The sequence below is a fragment of the Scyliorhinus canicula genome, chromosome 22 (assembly GCF_902713615.1).
Source record: "Scyliorhinus canicula chromosome 22, sScyCan1.1, whole genome shotgun sequence".
Lineage (NCBI taxonomy): Eukaryota > Metazoa > Chordata > Chondrichthyes > Carcharhiniformes > Scyliorhinidae > Scyliorhinus > Scyliorhinus canicula.
The window spans coordinates 1,721,230-1,746,199 of record NC_052167.1 but is presented as its reverse complement, the minus strand read 5'-3'; the positions used below and the strand labels follow the sequence as shown (position 1 = coordinate 1,746,199).

The 24,970-nt window shown below is 48.4% G+C and overlaps 1 protein-coding gene across 3 annotated transcripts in view; it reads right to left on the bottom strand.

Moving 5' to 3' along the window:
• LOC119956059 (PH and SEC7 domain-containing protein 1-like) overlaps nt 1-24,649 on the bottom strand; it is a 174,326-nt gene extending 149,677 nt beyond the window's left edge. For all 3 annotated transcript variants that reach the window (XM_038782871.1, XM_038782873.1, XM_038782872.1), the window contains exon 1: nt 24,333-24,649. The gene's annotated coding sequence lies outside the window, so the exon portion shown is untranslated. The remainder of the gene's footprint in view (nt 1-24,332) is intronic.
• Between the last annotated feature and the right edge of the window lie 321 nt (nt 24,650-24,970).

Below are 24,970 nucleotides of genomic sequence, written 5' to 3'. Positions count from 1 at the left end.
GTTGGATGTCATCTCAGCTCCAGGATATCACTGCAGGAGTTCCTCAGTGTACTGTGTTCTACACCCATCCACCTTCGGATACTTCATCAATTACGTTCCATCCAAAATAAGGACAGATGTGGGGATATTCGCTGATATTTGCACAATGTTCAGCACCATTCACGATTCCTTAGACACCGAAGCAGTCCATGTATAACAGGGAGTGGAATAGCTTGATCTTAGTTTCGGACAATGCTCGGCACAACATCGAGGACCGAAGGGCTTGTTCTGTGCTGTACTGTTCTATGTACAAATGCAGCAAGACCTGGACAATATCCAGGCTTGGGCTGACGTGGCAAGTAACATTCGTGCTGTGCAAGTGCCAGGCAATGACCACGTCCAATAAGAGAGAATCAAACCATCGCCCATTGACATGTTCAATGGGATTACCATCATTGAATCCCCCACTGTCAGCATCTGGGGATTACTATTGACAGAAAACTGAACTGGAATAGCCATATAGATACTGTGGCTAGAAGAGCAGGTCAGAGGCTGGGAATCCTGTGACAATTATCTCATCGCCTGACTCCCCAAAGCCTGCCCACCATCTACAAGGCACAAGTCAAGAGTGTGATGGAATACTCTCCACTTGCCTGGATGACTGCGGCTCCAACAACACTTAAGAAGCTCCACATCATCCAGGACAAAGTAGCTCCGCTTGATTGCTTCCCCATCCACAAACACTCACTCCCTCCTCCACCGACACAGTAACAGCTTGTGTGCCATTTACAAGATGCCCTGCAGGAACTCACCAAGGTTCCTTCGACAGCACCATCCAAACCCACGACCACTACCATCTAGAAGGACAAGAGCAGTAAATACATGGGGACACCATCACCTGGAGGTTCCCCTCCAAGTCACTCACCACCCTGACTTGGAAATATATCGGCCGTTCCTTCACTGTCGCTGGGTCAAAATCTTGGAACTCCTTCCCTAACAGCACTGTGGGTGTACCTGTAATGGTTCAAGAAGATGGCTCACCACCACCTTCTCAAGGGCAATTGGGAATGGGCAACAAACTCCAATGAAGCCCACATCCCGCTGCAAATGAATTTTAAATATATCAGTTGGGAGCTCGGTACCAACCCGTTTCTGCCCTGAGTGATTCTTGGGCCAGAAGGCTGCCCACAAGCTTTGCTACTGTTAATTGAGGCCTTTAAGTGGACAATGGAGGTTGGGAATGGGGTGGTGGTAGGTGTTCAAGGGTACTCACTGCCTGATTGAGGGACCCAGGTGGGGCTACGTTGAGAGCCACTTTCTGCTCACCCCCTTCCCACATGATCCCAATTCCCTGATCCTAACTTTGCCTACCTGAGGACTAGCTCCCTCAGCAACTCTCCCAGGGTGCATTGCTGGCAGTTGCCACCACCCCTGGCCTCTGATTGGTAGCTCCTGCATCCCGGAGAAATCCACCACTGGCCGCTGAGGTGCCTGAGAAACACAGGCCTTACCCAGAGCATGGGGTTCTCGCTGGAGCTCCTGCCAATGTGCAAGACCCTGGTCTCCTGCATTAAATACCGTTCGCTCTAAGGGAAACAGTCGCTCAATGTGATTTCCCCATTTGGGAGAAGCCAATTAATGGCCACAGGTCCAATGAAAGATGGCAGGCTGGCTCGTGAAGTTGGATGGCCAATCAGACATCTTCCTGCTTGAAAGCAGCAGCTGATTGTCATGTTGAGTCAGTATGGGAGGGGGGGCTTCAAAATGAAGATGCCCCCTCACCAACATTTTAAAATGTAATGTTCTTTGCAGACGGGCTCCCACTGTGATGGGAGTGAACCCCTCTGGAGCGCGACCTGCAGCTGGTGTAACAGCCAGGAAAGCTCGCAAATGTTCCTGGGAGCACTTGCCCCCTGACCTGTCACCAGGAGGCTGGTACCAGGCAGTTTACTGTCCCCACCACCTCCAAGAAACTGACTATGAACTATTGTCCTTCAGTGGCTGTTAACTAGTTTAATCGATTACCTTTAGTATACTGATGGATGGGATGGAATTAGGAAACCAACATGCTGGCCCACACCTCTATTTGTAGCACCCATCTTTTTTTTTAGGAATCTGTTATTGACCCCAGCAGGGGTTCCATGTGCAAAAAAAACGCAAGCTATATTTTTCGACAAGGCGCGCGCGTTAAGGGTCCCGCATCATTCAAGGAGCGACCTTCCGCTCCTCTGCCAGCACCCAAAAACTGGGCATTCATCTCAAAAGGCCTCAAGGTCTTGCTGTGCACGAGATGGCTGCTACCCACACACACACACACCCCCACTCAATGATCATCGCTTCTTTTCGAAACAATTTACCGAATGAGAGAGCTATGCAGCCGCGAGAAGCAAGTGAATTCGCTTCGATTGTCAAAACGTTCGCAATTAAGCAAGCACATCACGCTCGGGAGGGAAGGAACCCGGCAGTTGTTCAAATGTTCCCTTCAACATTATGGACAGAGCAAACCCATTAATTGGTATGTGTGTCAAAACTGGTCTGTTTTTAACCAGCACGGCTGTGCTTGGTGTCAGTTACAGATTGTCGAGCACGGTAATCAGCAAAGGGTTCGGTCTGACATGGTGCAGCCCTCCGCGTTTTGCGAACTATTCTCAGTCTGTGAAATAAGCTTCAAGGGAAGAGGTGGATGAAGATCCTTCAGAAAACTCACAGCACAGATTTCACCTCTCTTCTTTTCCGGAAAGATGCCCATTTAAAGTCGATGCCCAATCATGAAATGTTTTGCTGACATTCCTCAAAAGGGAGAGACGTTGCCGAATCTTTCCGTCTCGCACTCACATGGACAAATGCAAGAACGTCAAATTTCAAAGCAAGCGCAAGAATTTATACTGCAGGAGAAGAGGGTGCTGATTGGTTGGCATGATTCTGATTGGTCAAGGTGTTGCTATGGCAAAAGCAATGGGGAACTATAAATTCCCATGCTCCTGGGTAATTTGAAAAAGGCGCAAGTCTTGAACATGTTCCTTTGGCTTACAGAGAACGGGTTCCTGCTTATGAATGTATGTCATTTATAGCAAGTGTAAATGAGCCATATTATGAGCTTGACTGATTATTTTAAATTGGTTGTTAGTGTAGCTATTAGCCCAGAGATATATATTTTCCATATATTTTTTTAACAGTTAGATTACTAACCATCCTTGAGCTACACATTATTTCTTCTTCTCTCTGACCCAAGCGTCATCCTCATGTCTTCCAGGGACATGCACCAACTCTTATTCCCAATCACTACCCACAGTCCGAGGTTTGCTCTGGGCTATCCTTGGTGACAACATGCAACAATGCCAGGTAAGAGCAGGGGTGTACTCGAGTGTAGTTTTCCTCTTTGGAAATTATATATTTCAAATCGGGATGGAACATAAAGCTGCCAATTATTATATTCTTCTGTTTGTCGCAAATGCACTAATCATACAGCGATTGGTAAAACAATAATGTTTGTTCTTTTTTGGAGCTAAGATAACGGTAACTGGGAGGTTATGTAGACATGTCTGATCTGTACGACTGCTTCTATATTCGTTCTGTGATTTTATGCGATCAAACATGACACCCTGTCTTGTGTTGGATAGCGATGGGAAGCAGTTCCTGATATGAATTGGAGCGAAAATAAGGAGGGTGAGAAATGGGGAGGGGGAATGGGGAGGGGAAACAGGGAGAGGAATGACAGAAGAGGGAATGAAATTGAAGAAAAGGAATAGTAATGAGAAATATTGGGGAAATTGTGAGAGAGGAAGTATAGAAAGGAGAAATAGTTAAGGAAACGGAAGATAAAATCGAGAAGGGACATGTGAGAAGGAATAGGAGGAGCTGTAGGAACAAGTGTTTGGCTTTGCTTGTGAGGTTGTAACTGTGAATTGCAGGTGTGAAATTCAAACGCGATATATATATCAAGATAAAAGATTGGTGTTTGTGGCCAGTGCATGGTAATTATCACATTCACAACACTTTGAGACAAATTAAAATCAGGTGGAATGCACTGCCATAAAGTGTAAATAGACCACGGCAATGAAGCAACGGAGGAAGAAAACCTCAAGTCATCTCAAATAAACACATAAAACCTCCCAAAGAAACACAAACAACCACTGCACAAGACATACCTGCAGACATTCAAAACTCAATATAACAACAAGATGGGAATAAAATTGTACAATGTTAAATTCAGGAAAACTGCCAAACTTTCTGGGAAAATTACCTTCAAAGAGTTTTGTTAATTTAAAATTATATCGAAATGTCAAGGTTTTGTTGCTGGGTAAGGCACTGAATGAGGGAGAGATTTATAACTCTGGCCAATATCCTAATTAACAGAACTCCACTCAGCAAATATCTTTTCCAAAAAAATCTACCATTGGATGTGTAGGTTTCCATCTACGGTGCTCAGCCCAACACCCCAAGCTACAAGAGATCATTGGAGCTTATGTCAGTTCAGAAGAATAAGCTTGAGAGCTGCCCAACGGGCAATCATTGAGGCAGAAACTCGATTGAGATGTCATTCGAGAATGCTTTCAAATCCTGCTTATGAGGAGATTTGTCCATGACAACATTCCCAATGCTGGTACAGAGGGAGTACTACATTGTCAGAGGTGCCTCGAAACCCATCAGTCCTGAGGAAGAGCAAGGAAGTTCTCCCCATTTTCCTGGATCAATGTCACTAAAAATCACATTGTTGTTGATGGGAGCTTGCTGTAAGCAAATTGGCTGCCATATTATCCTAGGCTACAACACTTTCAAAAAAATACTCAATTAACTGTAAATACTATGGCATATCTTGAAGCTGTGACAGTTGCTACATAAATGCACGTCTTTCTTTTTCACTCTAGATTGGCACCACCTCATTACAACAGATGGTTTGTAACCAGATTCGCTCGTCCAGTTCAATTCTATCTGCCTAGAGGTTCCAGTTGATGCCGCACCCCATTTCTGTCAGAGGTGCACAGAAACATGCAAACGAGCCAACCTCTCCCCTTCTCCTCGTCGTGGATCCTGTGAAATGCCACTGGAATTACCAACTCTGCCTCGTCCTCCGTGTTGGGTGGAGAACAACTATTGGTTTCGCATTGGTATTCTGGGCCGGTATTCTTCATTTGGGAGACACACCGGGACTGAATAGCGTGCATTGGGCGGGGGGAGGGGGGGGGGGCCTTACCCATTTGCCGGCGATTCAGGACATGCTAATGGGCCAGCGCTCGGCCAGTACGAATTGAAAGCAATTCCTGGCTCAGTAAGGGCCGCTGGGGGCAGGAATTAACACTAAGGAGCCTGACAGTTTTTTAAGCACTCCACTTACCACATTGCAGCCACGAAGATTGCTCAGGGAAGACCTACCCCCACCCCACCCCCAGGTTTGGGAGTCCAAGGTGGACCCACTGCATGATGCCAATGAGGAAAGAGCACAGTGGGCTAAACAGCTGGCTTGTAATGCAGCACAATGCCAGCAGCGTGGGTTCAATTCCCATACCGACCTCCCCGAACAGGCACCGGAATGTGGCGACGAGGGACTTTTCACAGTAACTTCGTTGAAGCCTACTCGTGCCAATAAGCGATTATTATTATTATTATTCTCCAGGGTGGGTTGCAGACACGAGCCCACCCTCCCGAGCACCGCCCGCGAGGTGGTGGCACAGGCAGTCAGCGCTGCCAGCCTCACCAGGAAGAGACAGCTCTTGATCCCGAGGGGTGGAGGTCACTGGTGAGGCCTCTGCCCTGAGAGGAGCAGTGTGCCAGGGAGGGTTCCAAAGCCCACGGTGCAGGTGTCCTCAGGTTGGGGTGAGCTCTGCTGATCCCCTGCTTCCTCTGCAGTGGAGCAGAGCTTCCGAGGAGTGCCAGCACTAGGTAGATGACTGACTGAGCTTGGGCATACTATCCCCTTAATGATATAGCTGGGGTGTGAGGGTGACCAGAGGGGCAGCCTGGTTAGGCTCCCAGATGCCCAGAGGCTATCGGAGCATTCACAGGAGACAGTGAGCAGTCAGCAGTGTGAACAGCCTGGGGCCTGTAAGTAGGGGTTTGTTTAACCCCATATACTGCAGCAATGGCGGTCTGAGACAGATCATCTCAATCCCAAGGGCACCAAATTGTTCTCTGCTCCTGCCCTCGGCCAAGTCAGCCACCCCTCAGAGGTTTGGAGAGTTTTTCTTACCCTCTCTCTCCCCTTCAGCAGCCATGATGCCCGGGTCTCGCTAGTAAATACTTGTACCAATTCGCACATGCAGGACATCACCGAAGAGGGACAGAGCGTCGCAGAGGGGCAGAGTATGAAGTGTCTAAACCACTAATGATACTTAAATCTATGCAAATGACGGTTTTGCATGGACCCACAAACGTCGATAATGCTGCCAGCAAGGGACTGGAGCACGGCGACGGAAAAGGGTCAAAACACATATTTTCCATGACGTGCGATCCTCCGCCCGATCGAGATTCTCGTTGCCGCTGCCACGAAACGGAGAATTCAGCCCAATCAGAACTGCAAATTAAAGGCATCTTATGAGGGAGTGAACAGACAGAGAGGAGAGAAAAGGGGCTGGTTTAGCTCACTCAAGGGGCTGGTTTAGCTCACTCAAGGGGCTGGTTTAGCTCACTCAGCTAAATCGCTGGCTTTTAAAGCAGACCAAGCAGGCCAGCAGCATGGTTCGATTCCCGTACCAGCCTCCCCGGACAGGCGCCGGAATGTGGCGACTAGGGGCTTTTCACAGTAACTTCATTGAAGCCTACTTGTGACAATAAGCGATTTTCATTTCAAAGAGAGAAGAGAGAGAGAAGAGAGAGGAGAGAGAGAGGAGAGAGGAGAGAGAGGAGAGAGAGAGGAGTAAGAGAGGAGAGAGAGATGATGTCAATAAATCATTGAGGCAGACTCCTCTGTGGATTCTTAACAGCTCCTTTGGAATATAATCTGAAAAACACATGTCAGTGCTTCAAGATCAACATATTGGTCTCTTTAAACGTCTGGAGACGACCATGTTTTTTATATTTCATGCTTATAGCAGAGCACTAAATGTGAACTTCTTACTCCTGGCCAATGATCAAACACCAGGCAGACACCACAACATCTTGGATTGAGAAGGATCCCTTCCTGCCTTTTTTAACACTTCTTGAATTCATGGATAGGCACATCTGAATCTAATCACGTTCCCCCTCGACCGAGCATCATGATGCAACGCATCGGAGTAGAATGGTGACTAGGAAGCAAAATGCCTGCCATCACACAAGGAATCTTCAAGCCCTTTTCCTCACCAGAACTGACTGGATGCATCAGCTAATGGTGCATCACATGGCGCCTGGCATTCGGAGTCATCGGGAAGAGGATATGCCATGAACGTCTGCTTAAGGAAAAAGGATTGTGGAGGTAAAAATTGAGAGACTAGCAGGACCAATTCTCAATTTTCTTTTCTTCACTCAAGGGATGGGGGCATCATTGGCTAGGTTGGCATTTGTTGCCCATCTCTAATTGCTCTTGTGAAGGTGGTGGCGAGACACCCTCTTGAACCACTGCTGTAAAAGGAGGGTGTTCCAGGATTTTGGCCCAGTGACAGGGAAGGAACGGTGATATATTTCCAAGACAGGATGATGAGGGGTTTGGAGGGGATCTTCTAGGCAGTGGTACATATATCATATATCTGCTACTGTGCATCGGTGGTGGAGGGAGTGAATGTTTGGGAATGGGGTGCCAATCAAGCGGGCTGCTTTGTCTTGGATGGTGTCAAGCTTCTTGAGTGTTGTCGGAACTGCACCCACCCAGGTAAGTGGAGACTGTCCCATCAAACTCCTGACTTGTGCCCTGTAGAATGTGGACAGCCTTTGGGGAGTCTGGAAGTTGAGTTACTCAACACAGGATTCAAGTCTCTGACCAGCACTTGTAGCCAAAGTATTTACATGGCTTGTCCAGGTCAGTTTCTGGCCTTTGGTAATTCCCAGGATGTTGACAGTGGGGGATGCAGTGATGGCTATGTCATCGAGTGTCAAGGAGCGATGGTTAGATTCTCTCTTGTTGGAGATGGTCATTGCCCGGCACTTGTGTGGTGCAAATGTTACTTGTCACTTGTCAGCCCAAGCCTGGATATTGTCGTCTTGCATTTAGATATTGGCTGCTTCGGTATCTGAGGAGTCGCAAATGCTGCTGAACTTTGTGCAATCATCAGCGAACATCCCCATCTCTGGCCTTGTGAGGGAAAGAAGGTCATTGTTGAAGATGGTTGACCCTAGGACACTCCTTTAAGAAACTGCAGTGATGTCCTGGAGTGGAGATGCCTGACCTCCAAAAACAACAACCATGCCTCCAACCAGCAGGGATTCCCCCCCCCCCCCCCCACCCCCCCAATTCCCGATTCCCCCATTAACTCCAGTTTTACTGGTGCTCCTTGATGCCGCACTTGGTCAATATGAACTAGATGCCAAGGGCAGTCACTATTACCTCACCTCTGGGGTTCAACTCTTTTGTCTACATTTGAACCAAGGCTGTAATGAGGTTATGGGCTGTGTGGCCTGGTGGAACCCAAACTGAGCGCCCGTGAGCAGGTTCTTACTGAGTTAGTACCGCTTAATAGCTCCGTTGATGCTCCCTTCAATCACTTGAGAGTAGACCGATGGGACGGTCATTGGCCAGGTTGGGATTGTCTTGCTTTTTGTCCATGGAACATACCTGGACCATTTTCCACATTGCCGGGTCGATGCCAGTGTTGTAGCTGTATTGGAACAGCTTGGTTAGGGATGCAGCTATCGCTGGAGCACAAACCGTCAGTACTATTTCTGGAATATTATCAGCGTCCACAGCCTTGGCAGTATCCAGTGCTTTCAGCCATTGCTTGATATCATATAATCATAGAATCATAGAATTTACAATGCAGAAGGACGCCATTTGGCCCATCGAGTCTGCACTGGCCCTTACAAAGAGCACCCTACTCAAGCCCACATATCTGCCCTATCACTATAACCCAGTAACCCCCACGTACCCTTTTTGGACACGGAGGGCAATTTAGCATGGTTATTCCACCTAACCCGCACATCTTTGGACTGCGGGAAGAAACCGGAGCACCCGGAGGAAACCCACGCAGACACAGGCAGAACGTGCAGACTCCGCACAGACAGTGACCCAGCCGGGAAACGAACCTGCGACCTGAGCTGTAAAGCAACTGTGCGAATCACATGGTGTGAATGATATTGGCTGAAGACTGGCATCTGTGATGCTGGGGACTTCCAGAGGAGGTTGAGATGGATCATCTACCCGGTATTTCTGGCTGAAGATTGTTGCCAATGCTTCAGCCTGATCTTTTGCATTGATGTGCTGGGCTCCTCCATCATTGAGGAGGGGGCTAATTGTGGAGCCCCCACCTCCAGTGAGTTGTTTCATTGTCCACCAACCCAACCATACCGCAGTTCCAAACTCCTGCGCAAATCTTTGTGTCAACTGCATCCTTAAGAACAGTCTCAGTGAAGACTTCATCTGAAATGCTGATTCATATGATGAGTGAGGCTCCTGAGATGCCCACTCTACATCCGACGAGTACAAACATTAGGCAAAAGATCCACCGTGTAGAGAAATTGGGGGGCATGTTTCTCAGAGGCGGGAGGTGGCGGGGGCAAAGAGCCGATCGCTGGTGGCCGGATTCTTTGTCCCCGCCGCTGCCAATGGGAATTCCTGTTGAAGCTATCCCAAGCGGAGAAATCCGCAGGCAGGGGGGAGGGGCAGAGAATCCCGTCACCAGCGAATGGATAGAGAATTCCCGCCTGGGTGTCCCATTTCAGAAAAGCGGCTCAATATATCGTGACAATCTTCCCTCCTCCCCGCCTCTACTTTTGCTTTGTCACGTGTGAAGTAAACATGCTCTTCTGTCATCTCTGGAATTAACTATGGGATGCGAGGCCTTTTTCATCAGTGCCTCTGGCACCAACCCTCTCAATACCTCCTCTGAGAGCTCAGCTCTCCCCCAGAGCCAGTCCGACTCTAGGCCCTGTGGACCTCAGATTGACACTCCTGGCAAGTTAGCGCGACATTGTTGGAGGTCTGTCCTCCTGTGGTTGTTAAAAGAACCCGGTGACCTGTCATTTCACTAATGAACACCCGCAACTCACATTTGCTGACCTTACTGTGGGAATCTTACCGCTGCCGCGCTTGGCAGTAATTCATTACCAGTTTTACACGGCAGGCCTGATAGATCGTGGGGTGATGCGCAAACGGAAGTCTAACTTTACAAAGCACAAATTAAAATATTTTGACACTGGGAGACGAATTAAGGGGAGGAAGGACAATATTTTCCGCAAATGTATCAGAACAATCCTCATTTTAGTTTGAATTCTTCATGCTGCCAGTAATTGGAAAAATGACAAGAGTTGGAGGTAATATCGGTGTCTGATTCCCCAACCCAGGCTCTCTTTACACTTGATTCCCCCCCTTGTAACAGCCGAAAGCTCAGCAGATTTATCCTGTTCAGCGTGTTAGTGTGGCCTACGCCTGGAGCACTGTGCTAGCAGCTAAAGGAGGACATTCTATCCTGAGACGGAATGCAGCGAAGGTTCACTATACTCCTGGGAGGAGAGGCTGGTCCACTGAGCAGAGGCTGAGTAGGCCATGCCTACTTTCCCTGGAGTTTAGAAGAAATGAGAGGTGATCTGTTTATATATATATATCCGATTCTCCAGGGATTGAGAGGTTAGATTCTGAAAAATATATTTCTGCTGGCAAGCCTAGAACACATGGGGTGGAGTTTCCCTACTTTTTCAGTGTCAGGCCTTGACTGAAACCCGGCGTGTCGCTCTCCAATTGCACTGCCGAGTTTTTAGTCCAGAGTTGGACCCTCTCTGAAAGAATAAATGAGTGGGTGTGTTTTACACCAGCACGGTGGTAGAGATGGGCCTGGTAGCCCCAGGTGCAACCAGTTCCACAGAGATCAGAGTTGAGGCCATCAGCGCAGAAAATAGACCCCCCCCCCCCCCAGCCACCCTCCTCCCACGAATACAGGGAATCGTCCCCATAGGAATTGAGGGCTCCCCCGCAACACGCCAACATCAGCGTTGGGGCCTCTTCCCCGCCGCCCATCAACACCATCAGCTCAAGGTCCTGACCGCCACTCCAGAACCCACCACAAGCATCAGCATCGTGGCGCTGCCCCCATCCCCCACATCATAAGCAACGACATCAGACACTCCTCCCCACAACAAACATAACACAAACCCCACCCTCAATGGGGATCGCCAGAGGATCCGCCTGTGGCCCCTGGCTGCCAATGCCAACCTGTGCCAGGGGGGCAGTGGCACAGGCATGTCCCTCTTTCCCCTACCCCCCCCCTACCCCCCCCCCCCCCCCCCCCCCCCCCCACACCCGAGGGCTATATTTACTATTGCACCCCTGGGGGGGAATTCCCTTGACTGATTCGTGTTTTTCCAAAGCGGTCATTAACAGGCATGAATATTCCGTGAGGGGATGTCATGTGTTGGTGGGGTCATGTTGTGGGTGGGGGGCTCAGAGGGTATTAAAATGTATTTAAACGATGTTACCGCCCTTTCTGGAAGTGAACCTCAATACGTCACTGGTGAGAGGCGTGGAAAATCAGAAAACACGATTCCCCTGGGATATTCCGCCAAGGTGGAAGCTAAGGCGGGCTGAAAATTGCCTTCTGAAGAAGGGGTCGGCTATTTAGGACTGAGAGAGGGTAAAATTCCTTCACTCGAAAGGTTGTACATCTTTGGACTTCTTGCAAATTAGAACATAGAACATACAGTGCAGAAGGAGGCCATTCGACCCATCAAGTCTGCACCAACCTATTTAAGCCCCCACTTCCACCCTATCCCCGTAACCCAATAACCTCTCCTAACCTTTTTGGTCACTAAGGGAAATTGATCATGGCCAATCCACCTAACCTCCCACGTCTTTGGAACGTGGGAGGAAACCGGAGCACCCGGAGGAAACCCACGCAGGAAGCTGTGGGAGCTTCGTCTTTGCCTATACTGTATTGAAGACGAGGGCTAATAGATGTGCTGGGTACTGAGGGGATTAAGGGACATTAGGGATAGTGCAGAAAGGTGGACTTGAGGTAAGAGAATTAGCCATGGGGCGTGCCTTGATTGGGCGTAATCCAGATTTACATATTTAAGCGAGCAGTTAGTACATAAAAGGTTAGTATGGCATCGATTGAGGGGTGGTGGGGGGGGGGGGGTGTCCCTCACCAAGGCAAAAAAAAAAGAGTTCCGTTTGCTAACCGGGTCACTCTCGGCACTGTGGGTGACAGGAAGCTAAACACGTCCAAAACGCTACCCCATTAAATCGCGCCCACGGTCTTGTTGAATGCCAGAGCAGGCGTGAAGGGCTAAATGGCCTTCGCCAACTCTTCTCCTTTTGTCCTTGTGTTCTATTCTGCCCCCCTTTCATTCAATGCTCGTCAAGGAAATGCAATGACACCACCCCCTCATCTCCCAAACCAACTTTAATTCAACAAAGTCCTGGTGGTTTAATCTGCTCCGGCAGTATAATTATCACCACATCCGGCTCGATTTGATTCTACTCCATTTATTTTTGACAGGTTAATGGAGGCAAGAAACACTTGCATCAACGCATTAAAGCAGTAATCTGCAAAAACATCACAAAGCATTTCACATTCGACAACTCGGAATGGAATGCAGTTATTGGCACGGTGCAGCCAGTAATTTGGCGCAGAGCAAGATCTCACAACAAGAAGAGTGACAAATATGTTTTGATTCATACGATTCCTTGGCATAAGCCAAGCATCGTGGGCCTGGACAAAAATGAAATTGTCGTGCTCTTATTCAAACAGAGCGGTGGGATCGTTAATGTTCACTAGAATAGATAGGCGTGCCCTAAATTCAATGCCTCTTCTGAAGGGCAGTGTCTTCAATATTGCAGCACATTTGCAGTGATTAGAGTCAGCTTAGACCCTATGTCAACTAGCTTCTTTGTACCGGAGGAATTCATATGGCAACTGAGGGATAGGCAAACACTGCCTGATAATGAGAAAGAAGAACATTAACAGAGATGGAGCAACCGTGTCCTCTCAGTGACACTTGCGCACATCTTCAGGGGCTGCTTTAGCTCAGGAGCTGGTTTAGCACACTCGGCTAAATCGCTGGCTTTGAAAGCAGACCAAGCAGGCCAGTAGCACGGTTCAATTCCCGTACCAGCCTCCCCGGACAGGTGCCGGAATGTGGCGACTAGGGGCTTTTCACAGTAACTTCATTGAAGCCGACTCGTGACAATAAGCGATTTTCATTTTCATTTCATTTTAATGGCCAGGCCACCAGGAAAACTCTGTGCGATTCTTCAAACAATGCCACGCCATCCGTTTGCCACTCCTCCTCCAGCCCAACACCTCTCCCGGATCATTGCACTTTGCTAATTCTGGCTTCTTGTCCTTCCCCAATTTTCATTGCTGTCCCATCTTTGCCGGCTAGGCCCTGAACTTTCGACTTCCCTCCTCAAGCCGTCTCTACCTCTCTCTCCTCTTTCGAAATGTTCCCAATAGCTTCCCTCTTTGGCCAGGGCTCTCGCCCTATCTGGTCGCCAACCCGCCAGGATTAGACTGGAGTCTCCAGGAATTGAAAATCAATCCCTGGGACACTGCTGTGTGCAGCCCTGGAGAAAAATCATCGGAACATGGAAAAATATTGCTTGATTTGTCATTTTCTTTGAACGTTTCTCTTGATCGGACCATAAAAATGTTAAAAATGGGAAATAAAGGCAGCTTGGCTGACAATCAATTGGTTACGGAGTCTTCTGCTTTCCGATTAGCGTGGGAAGGCAGTGCATCACAAGGATGGATGTGTTGGCCGATTGATGGTTGGAAAGTGTGGGTAAATAAGAAGGGGATGAAACCTCCAGGACTATATTTGATCACAGTTGGAACCATAAGATCATAAGAGCAGAAGTAGACCATTTGGCCCATCGAGTCTGCATTCAATGAGATCCTGACTGATCTGATATGGCAATCCTCAACTCCACTTTTCCGCCTTATGCCCATAACCCTTGAAGTGTTGAAATGAAATGAAATGAAATGAAAATCGCTTATTGTCACAAGTAGGCTTCAAATTAAGTTACTGTGAAAAGCCCCTAGTCGCCACATTCCGGCGCCTGTTCGGGGAGGCTGGCACGGATTTAGGGTGTTTTGTCATCTTAATGGTGCCATACGAAAGCATGTCCTTGCTGAACGATTGGAACAGGGCTTCAGTTTAATGCTGCAACTAGAGGGCAAGGTGGCACAGTGGTTAGCACTGCTGCCTCACGGCACCGTGGACCCGGGTTCGATCCCAGCCCCGGGTCACTGTCCGCATGGAGTTTGCACATTCTCTCCCCCGTGTCTGCATGGGTCTCGCCTCCACAACCCAAAGATGAGCAGGGTAGGTGGATTGGCCAGGCTAAATTACCCCTTAATTTGAAAAAAAGAATCGGGTACTCTAAATTTATTAAGAAAAGGCTTAATGCTGCAACTCGAGGTCCCCTTCTTCAGCAATGAGCGGGAGCTGCGAACTCGACACAATGCTCAGCCTCGTCTAACTGCCGGGCCCTGCTGCGTAAAGCTGAAAACCTAACAACAACACAGAGCCAGAAAGATGGAAATTGAGTCACAGCCTGTTTTAAATTCAGCCTCAAACCTTCCACTTATCAAAGTGCCATTCACTGAACATTTTGATCATATTCTCCATTTGAGAGAGAGCGCAGGGAATAGTTCACCCTGACAGGAGAGACAAGAAAATGATAACACCTAACTACCCGAAATCAGCCTGGAAAACTGACAATAGGCAGCTGTCTGCCAATCATAAATGACGTCCTGCTGAATAAAAATCCTCTCTTGATGCTGGAGGACTTTTCAATCCTCCTGCCAGAGTAAATAAATCACTGCAAAGCAGCTGTTGACTTTTGCAATTTGTAACTCACTCTGTTATCTGGACAGTTGCTGTGACAGTTCTGTTCCAATAACTTTCATTTGTAACTTCTGGGACAACTCCCAAGCACCTTATTGATTTCCGTGATCCTTAGGTTCAGCTCCCACTAATGGAGAATTACTAAAAGGGAACAGCGAGAGTCCAGAAATAAAATGATTTGCATTTATATAGCCACCTCAGGACATGCCAAAGCAGGTTTTAGTCAATAGGTTCCAGTTCTGAAACCTAGTCGCTGTTGTAACGTAGGATATGTGTCAGCCAATCCTTGCACAGAAATCTCTGACAGATGATAATGGGGCAAAAACAGAAAGCTCTGGAAAAATTCAGCAGGTCGGACAGCACCTGTGGGTGACATTATTATAAATGTGAATCCCGTCCCTGCTGGCTGCCGAATTCTCCAGTGCCAGGGATTTGGTGGGGGCGGGAATCGTGCTGCTCTGGTTGGCGGCCGCCCCCCCAGCGATTCTCCGGCCCGCGATGGGCCGAGTGGCTGTCCGTTTTCAGCCAGTCCTGCCAGTGTATATTACACCAGGTATTTGCCGGCGGGACCTGGCTGCGCGGGCGGCCTCGGGGGGGCGGGATCTGGCCCCGGGAGGTGGCCCCACGGTGGCCTGGCCCGTGACCGGGGTCCCACCGATCTGCGGGTGGGCCTGTGCCGTGGGGGCACTCTATTCTTCCGCATTGGCCAGTGGTCCTCCGCGATGGCAATTGCGGAGATGAACCCCCCCTGCGCATGCACTGGGATGACGCCAGCACACGCCGGCGCTCCCGCGCATGCACCAACTCGCGCCGGCCGACGGAGGCCCTTCGCCACCAAGCCCCATCCCCGCCGGCCCATCCCCGCGGCGCAAACCACTCCGGTGCCGGCCTAGCCCCTGACGGTACGGAGAATTCCGCACATTTGGGGCGGCCCGACGACGGAGTGGTTCACGCCGGAGTAGCCTGCCCCACCGATTCTCGCACAATCCCGCCCCGTATAGCTTTGCATTTGCTTTTTAGTTGCTGATATAAAATATTCAGTGTGCTTTGCAATCCTGTGAGGGTTTCACACCAGCAAATGAGAGCGATTCTACACAGCACGACTGCAAAAGACTTGCATTTATGTAGTGCTTTCACCAGGAATCTCAAAGTGCTTTACAGCCAACGGAGTACTTTCGAAGTGCAGTCGCCGTTTTATTGTAGGAAACACAGCGGCCAGTTTACACTCACTAAACTTCCGGAAACCGCTACATGATAGTGAGCAGGTAAACTGTTCTTTGTGATGTGGATTGCGGGATAGATATTGGATAGGACAGTGGGGTTAACTTTCCAGCTCTTCTTCGCCATTAGTGCGACAAGTTCGTATACCTCCGTCCAAACAAGCAGGGGGGGGCCTTGGGTTAGCATCTCATCACAGAAAGGCTCTGGCGCTCAAGGAGGCCATTTGGCCCATTGTGTCTGTATTGTACAGCAGTGGGGTTTTTACTTTGCGCTCAAGCCCCCCAAGCTGCGTGTGTCAGAGACAAGCATGATACCAACTGTTATGGGCCAGGGTTTAGAGAATCTCAAAGTGTATCATGACGTTCACCTGACCCACAACTTTTAATAGATTGAGGTATGGGGAGCACACAGCCCATTCTACAGGTGTTGTACAGCAGAAAATGGAAAAGTAATTTTTAAAGCAAAACAATGTTTATTCTATGAACGCAAGTTAACCTTTTTGAAACATACAGTGAACATCTTAGCAATCAGCAATTCAAATACAACCCCCAAAGAATGCAACACTAAGTAATCCTTAATAACTTCCCAAACAATATCCAGAAGACAGAAGAAACACCTTTCACCAGAAGCACATTAGGGTTTACATTCACTACTGAGAACATTTATAATTATGAATTCACCAAATGATCAAGAGATAGTCTTTTGATGGCAGAGAGAACAGCAGTACACCTGCTCTGTCTGGCTTCAGCTCCAACACTGAAAATGAAACTAAAACAAACCCTGCAGCAAACAGCCTAAAACGAAAGTAAAAAGGTGACAGACAACTCAGCTCCACCCCCTCTCTGACATCTCTGCAGTAATAAACACCCATTTCTTAAAGGTACTCTCACTACAGATATTTCTGTACACACCCATTTCTTAAAGGTACTCTCATATGACACAACTGAGTCACGCACTGATACACAGTCCAATTAACATAACCGCTTAATCTGTGTATTAGTAGTTGGATGCGTGTGCTATGTGTGTGTAGTTGGTCAAGGGACTTCCGTCCTTTCCTCGATAAATGTCGGAGATTCCGAACATTAGGCTGTAACACCAGAGCAGTCAGGCATGGCTCAGCCCTGGCCGGTAAACAAAGGGACTCGGAAGTGAAAGCAGATCCCCTCAGTACTTCACAATGAGAGTGTAAAGAGGCAGAAACATTCCACCCAATGTGGACACACACAAGCCTCCAGCTTATGTACTGGGACATGCTGTGGAAATTAAAGCTGACTTCTCGTACATTATATTTTGGTTAATGAGGCTGTGCATTGGGATCTGCAATGAAGGGTAACCGCCTCTCACTGTTAATTAATGGGACAGCCCGCAGGAGCATTCTATAAACAACACTAATATCTTCTCACATTTTCTTACTAGTCAATGGAAGCACAGTGTTATGAATTGGTAGTCAATCTAAGTCTGCGAGGGAATACACGATGAACAATATTACTGCACTTTCATACTCTGAAGCTGAACTATCTGTACAAGGAGTAAAACATTTCATTGCACTGCTATGCTGTTCAAATCAGATGTGGTTGTGAAATAATCCTCAATGCACCATACCCAACCCAGCAAACCTAATAGCGTTTTGAATAACTGAGTAAACAGAGGTACAACTCTGTCCCACATAGCTTCACCCCCACCACTGGGGGCTATGTCTATAGCTAATTAAGCTCTGAGTTTTGGAATTCAGTCCTTAAACCTCTCCATCCTCCTTCGAGATGCTGCTTAAAACCTGAGTCTTTGGCCAAGTGTTTGGTGACCTGTCCTCATATTGCAGCACCTCATCTTCCGGTTAGGCACACTACAGCCTTCCGGTCTCAACATCGAATTCAACAACTTCAGATGATTAGCTCTACCCCACCTCGACCCATTTGTTTTCATCCCATTTCCCTTTAACTGTCTTTTACTTTTTATTTCTTTCTTTATATATATATTTCCCCCCCACTCTTTGCCCCCCTTTCCTTACCTTGTCTCCCCTTTGCTTCCCCCTTCCCCCGCTTTTTCTCATTTTACCTCACACTTTTTATTCTCTCTAGGGACTGCCATTAGCACTCTCTTCCCCTGGTTTCTGTGATGTGATGCCGACGTTGGACTGGGGTGAAGAAGTCTTACAACACCAGGTCAAAGTCCAACAGGTTTGTTTCAAATCACTAGCTTTCGGAGCGCTGCTCCTTCCTCAGGTGAATCTGTGGTTTCTGTGGCTACGACTCATCTTTCATTCCCTCGCCCCACAGTATAAATGTCTCCCACTTTCTATGCCTTTCAGCTTTGACAAAGGGTCATCTGGACTCGAAACGTTAGCTCTTTTCTCTCCTTACAGATGCTGTCAGACCTGCTGAGATTTTCCAGCATTTTCTCTTTTAGTCTTATGTTTCCTTATTATTCTCAGCATCAGTTGTTCATCAAAAGTGCTCCTGAGAAGTGCTTTGGAACCATTAACTATGTTAAAGGCGCTGCATAATTCTAAGCTGTTGATGTGTCCTCCTGTGTACGGGTCTTAGCGAGTCCAGCAGGTTTAAATTGGAGTTGCCATTGTCAGCAATGTTGATTACATATCACACAATATCGACAGCACAGAATGAGGCCTTCCCACATGGAGAGACACACGAGGCAAACGCATTTGTTTTCTCTTCAGCAGCTTATTTTTCCTGGAATGGGTCGCTCGCCCCAAGCTTGAGCCCGGGCTTGAGGGGCGCCGCTCCGCATCGAACTAACCCAACCAGGAATCTCTCTCACTCTTACCGCCTGCCATTGGCGCATATTGGAAGGACTTTGCAGGTTGATACTCAACCTGTTTGGCTGTGTTATGAACACATCTGCCTTGAACATCAAGTCCTGGGGTGGGACTCGATCCCAGAGCATCTGGCTCAGAGGCAAGCAGAAAGTTCCACAGACTCACAACCCTCGGAGAGAGAAAAGATTCTCCTCACCACTATCTGAAATGGGCCACTGTGCCTCAAGAGCCCCCGAAAACATAAGCAAGATGACCCACAAATAAAAACACATTCAACATATGGCACAATACTAATACTTACTCTAATATGATGTGTTCTCCTGAAATGTGAGCAGAAGGGTGGGGACAAGAGGCGGGATTCTGCAATAATGGGGCGATGTCATCACGCCAGCGTGAAAACCGGCGCCAACCACTCCGCCGTCAACGGCCCCCGAAAGGGCGGAATTCTCACCTTTCTCAGGGGCTAGGTTGATGCCAGAGTGGTTCCTGCAGCTCCAGCCGGCGCCAAAGGGCCGGCACGAGTTCACGCCTGCGCGGTACGGCCGCCGTATTTCCACGCATGCACAGAACGGCGGGCGTATTTCTGCGCATGCGTGGGGGTTTCCTTCTCTGCGCAGGCCCCTGGGTAATATGGCGGAACCCGACAGGGGACCAGCGCGGAGGAAAGAAGGCCTCCACAGAACCAGCCTGCCCGCAGGGCCCCGATTCCGGGCCAGGCCACCGTGGGGCTCCCCTCCCACAGGACCCCGCACACTTACCTGCCAGGTCCCGCCGTGTGTGAGGTGAGTAACCCACGCCAGCGGGGCTGGGCAAAACGTGACGGCCACTCGGCCCATTGGGGCCCGGAGAATCGTCGGAGGGGCCGCTGACAACGGCCCCCGACCGGCGTGGCGGGAATCCCGGCACAGGTTTTTATAATAATAATAATCTTTCTTGTCACAAGTAGGCTCACATTATCACTGCAATGAAGTTACTGTGAAAATCCCCTAGTCGCCACATGCCGGCGCCTGTTCGGGTACACAGGGAGAATTCAGAATGTCCAATTCACCTAACCTGCATGTCTTTCGGGAGGAAACCGGAACGCCGGGAGGAAACCCACGCAGACACGGGGAGAACGTGCAGACTCGCCACGGACAGTGAGCCAAGCTGGGAATCAAACCTGGGACCCTGGCACTGTGAAGCAACAGTGCTAACTACTGTGCTACCGTGCTCCAATTCTTTGGCATGGTTTATGCTCCTTATCCATGATAAATCCTGTGATTTTCCCCCATGGGGCTGATTTAGCTCACTGGGCTAAATCGCTGGCTTTTAAAGCAGACCTGCACATCTTTTGGGTTGTGGGTTGGGTTGGGTTGGGTTGTGGGTTTTGGGTTTGGGTAAAGCAACTCTGCTTTTAAAGCAGACCAAGCAGGCCAGCAGCACGGTTCGATTCCCGTATCAGCCTCCCCGGACAGGCGCCGGAATGTGGCGACTAGGGGCTTTTCACAGTAACTTAATTGAAGCCTACTCGTGACAATAAGCGATTTTCATTTCATTTCATTTTTTCATTGCGCCTTTCACTCTCTCTATGTGGCTTGGACTCTGCACATGACCAGATCATAACCCTAGTACTTCACACACTTGTTAAGCTTGCTCCTGTTACAAGATCCAAAGCTAAATGTAACTCAGTATTTATCATCAGTAATGTTACTGAATGCTGGCGATGATAACAGAAAATCAATCACTCCAGGCAGAACACGAGGCAATTGGTGCCAGGATTAAATGTTCATTATCCAGGCCAAAGTAATGAGTTAACTGTCTACACAACATGAGTTACAAGCATTCTCTGAACAATCTTTTGACTCTTATATTGATGGAACAACCCCATCTAATGGGTCCTGAAGCTGGGAAATCTCTGTGGGTAATGGTCGCGACAGCCGACTTGGAGAAAGTGGGGATAAAATGATGCAGCAAGAAATCCTCCCGCTCATTTCCTCCACTCAATCTCAGTTTTTACTTCCTACTTTCCACATAACTATGAACATATGAATTAGGAGCAGGAGTAGGCCACTCGGCCCTTCGAGCCTGCTCTACCATTCAACAGGGCGTGGCTGATCGGATTGAGACCTCAACCCCACTTTCCCTGCCTCCCGACCTGCTTCATTGAAGCCTACTTGTGACAACCACCCCCTGATTCTCAGAATCTGCCTACCCCGCCTTAAACATATTCAAAGTCTCTGCCTTTGAGGAAGAGAGTTCCAAAGACTCACAACCCTCAGAGAAAGTCTGTCCAAAATGAGCGGCCGCTTATTTTTATACAGCGGTCCTAGTACTAGATTCCCCCACAAGAGGTAACAGCCTCTCCTCATCCACCCTGTCAAGACCCCCTCAGGGATTTATGGGCCGGATTGTTCCACCCCGCCCGCCGCTAGATCACCACGGGGGGGAACTCGGACCTTTGACCTCGGGCGGGAATTTCCGGTCACCGGGCAGGGACTGAGTTGGAAGTCAGCAGCACCGCCAGGGGCCGTAGTGTGGTTAGGGAATCTGTGCCAATTCTTAAAGTTGGAAAAGATTAAGATCGCCCTCAGGGGATCGGAAGAGGGGTTTTATTGAGAGGTGATTTTTATTGTCTGTATTTGACTGTGTTTGGATTAAAATATATTTTAAATGGGCACCACAGTGGCGCAGTGGTTAGCGCTGAGGATCCGGGTTCGAATCCCGGCCCTGGGTCACTGTCTGTGTGGAGTTTGTACATTCTCCCCGTGTCTGCGTGGGTTTCGCCCCCACAACCCAAAAGATGTGCAGAGTAGGTGGATTGGCCACGCTAAATTGCCCCTTAATTGGAAAAAATAATTGGGTACTCTAAATCTATAAAAAAATATATATATTTTTTTTTTAAATGAATGTTAAAGGCAAGACCATTTGTCTAATTTGTCAACAGAGTGTAGCTTTGAGTAAACAAGGTAATTTAGAACAGCATCATTGGATAACCCATGCAAAACCTCTCGAAAAATTCCCTTTAAATAGCACAATTTGGACAAAGAAAGTTGGGGAGTTTTGAAAGCTCGACAATCACCCTTTTCAAAACCTGTGGCTCAGGGTAAGAGGCGTCTTTTCTCATTAGGCAGCTGCTGGTGAAACACAAGAAACCATTCACCGATGGCAACATTATCGAGGAGGTTTTGATGGCTGCTGCTGACACCTTGTTCAATGACAGGCATCAAGTGGATGCCGCTTAGTGGTTTAACGGTAGCCAGAAGGGCAGAATACGCCAAGACTTATCAGTCTGCAAATGTTTCTCACTGCAGTTTGATGCATCATGACGAATACATCCTAGCTGATTATTTTTGTTGGCATGGCGTCCAAAGACTCAACAACAAAGGAGGACTTCCTCATTTGCTACTCAAAGAGAGGGCAAGAGGCGAGGATGTCCACAAGGTATGTGACTGGGAAAACATTGTGATCAAGTAACTGGTTTCGATCACAACCGATGGCGCATCACCAATGAAATGAAAATCGCTTATTGTCACGAGTAGGCTTCAAATGAAGTTACTGTGAAAAGCCCCTAGTCGCCACATTCCGGCACCTGTTCAGGGAGGCTGTTACGGAAATCGAACCGTGCTGCTGGCCTGCTTGGTCTGCTTTCAAAGCCAGCGATTTAGCCCTGTGCTAAACAGCCCCAGTCGCTATGTATCACTGCAGGCTTTGTTGCGTTTTGCAGAAATGATCCTGAATTCTCCTCTTTTGTCAATCACGACTGTGTTATCCACCAACAAGGGCCGGCGAGCAAGATTATTGTCTTTTCTCGTTGTTGTCAAGATCGTCAACTCAATTTGTGCCAAAGCTCTGCACCATCGCTTGCTCTCATCGGCATTTGATGAGCTTGGTGCTGCCAACGATGAACAAACTTTTCATACAGAGGTGGGGTTGTTAAGTCAAGGAAAGGTCCTCCAGAGATTTTTACATCTGCTCCCTGAAACTGTTGCCTTTCTTAAATCAAGAAATGAGGTGCACAGCGAACTGGCAGATAACACATGTGGTCACCACACCTGGCGTTTCATACAGACACGCAAAATTGAATGAGCTGAATCATGAGAGGAAGGGAAAAACAGAGACTTGTCAGACCTAGTCAGTGCAGTGAATGTGTTCAAGTTGAAACTGGGCCTGTGGTCCCCTCTCAGTTAAAGAACAAAATTACGGAGCACTTCCCAAACCTGGAGAAATTCCAACAACAGGTCAAACAGAAAGGGTTCCATCCAAACAAATTCTGTGACCATCTGAACAAAATGGAAAAGGAATTCAACAGACGATTCCGGAGTACCCGGAGGAAACCCACGCAGACACGGGGAGAACGTGTAGACTCCGCACAGACAGTGACCCAAGCCAGGAATCGAACCTGGGACCAAGACGCTGTGAAGCGACAGTGCTAACCACTGTGTTACTGTGCTGTCCAATTATGGGCAATTTAGCGTGGCCAATCCACCTACCCTGCACACCTCTGTGTTGTGGGGGTGAGACCCACCCAAACATGGGGAGAATGTGCAAACTCCACACGGACAGTGACCCAGAGCCGGGATCGAACCCGAGTCCTCCGCGCCATTGGCAGCAATGCTAACCACTGCGCCCCTGTGCTGCTCTGGGAACACCTTGAACAATATAACATTTCTTCTATTTGGTCAAAGAAAGTTTACTGTCCAATTTAAACAACAAATCAATTGAGGGGGTCTTATTTGAATATCACATTATGAGGGCAGCCCTTCCAACAGTGCAGCACCCCCACAGTGCTGCACTGACAGCTGGCAGATGGGACTATGTACTCCAGTATCTGATAAGCCGGAATCCACAACCTGCTTGCACAGAGGTAGACGGGAGCCATACTTATCCAGAATATATCTGGAAAGGCTCGCACACCCTTAAGGCTCTTCAATCAGTGCAGCTGCCCAGAAATATTAAAACCTTTCTCACCACTCTCTGCAAAAACATTTCCCATCACAAAGTCAGTTCCTTGTTCTGTAGCCAGTGTCGCTAAGCACCAGACTTGCGGAGACTGCCCAGTGCCCCAATCAGACACTTTCAACGCACACAGTTCAAAAGATGTCTTTTTAAGTAGAAAATCACAGAGGAAGAAAAGGTTGAAAAAAAAACAAGAGAGAGAGCTTGTACAACTCGCACATCTTAACAGTAAGCTAATATTCACTGATACCTCCCCCCCCCCCCCCCTCCTCCCCCAGGAGCCATTAACACCCCCCTTCCCCCAAAATACCCTCACCCCTAAAACCATCCCAATCATTTAACCACATACTTCCCCAAATATTTGGCCAAGGGTGTAATTTACAGCAACTGAAGACATGAGTCCTGTCAGCTGGGAAAGGGTTAACAGAAAAAAAATACAGAACAAGATTTGAATAAAGGAAAATGTTTCCTATTTTCTAATGCGGAATAGAATGAAGGTTCAGCACAGTACCTTTCTGACAGCAACAATAGCAGCTCCTTACGGCCATGAGGGGCAGAAATTGCTGGACCTGTGTTGTTTACTAATCCTCTCCACATATGTTAACACTGAGCATCTTTGGAGCAGCTCTATGCCACTGCCGAGTAGTCCTGGCCTCACATTTCATTCACACCATCTCCAGGTCCCAGAGAGAGAGATCCAGCTCCACTGGTGTAACGTCCGCACGGTGCTCTGCCACTGTCTATACAGGAGGCAAACCTCGCCTAGCAGTGTGGATTACAGATAATCCACAGGGAATCTCTGAGCTTCACTGCACGTGATTCCCCTTCAATCCCCCCTCCATCTCCCCTCCTCCTCCTCCTCTCCTGATTTCAATTATACTCAAGCCTGCCAGCCTCACGATTAAATGCACAATTAATTTAACAGCCTTTGGAAAACATGCAGACAAAAGCCAGTCACTCCAGGCTTTGACCACAGAATGTAACTCACTGCAGAGCGCACTGGGTGATGCCGGGCAGATTAAAGGCACAGCCTTTAATGTGCAAATTGAAAGCTGCCGAGACCACAATGCTCCTGACAAAACCGACTGATCTTCTTTGCCCAGTTTAATTGGGCAACGGCCGTTTGCAGCCGCCCTGTCTGTCAGCCAG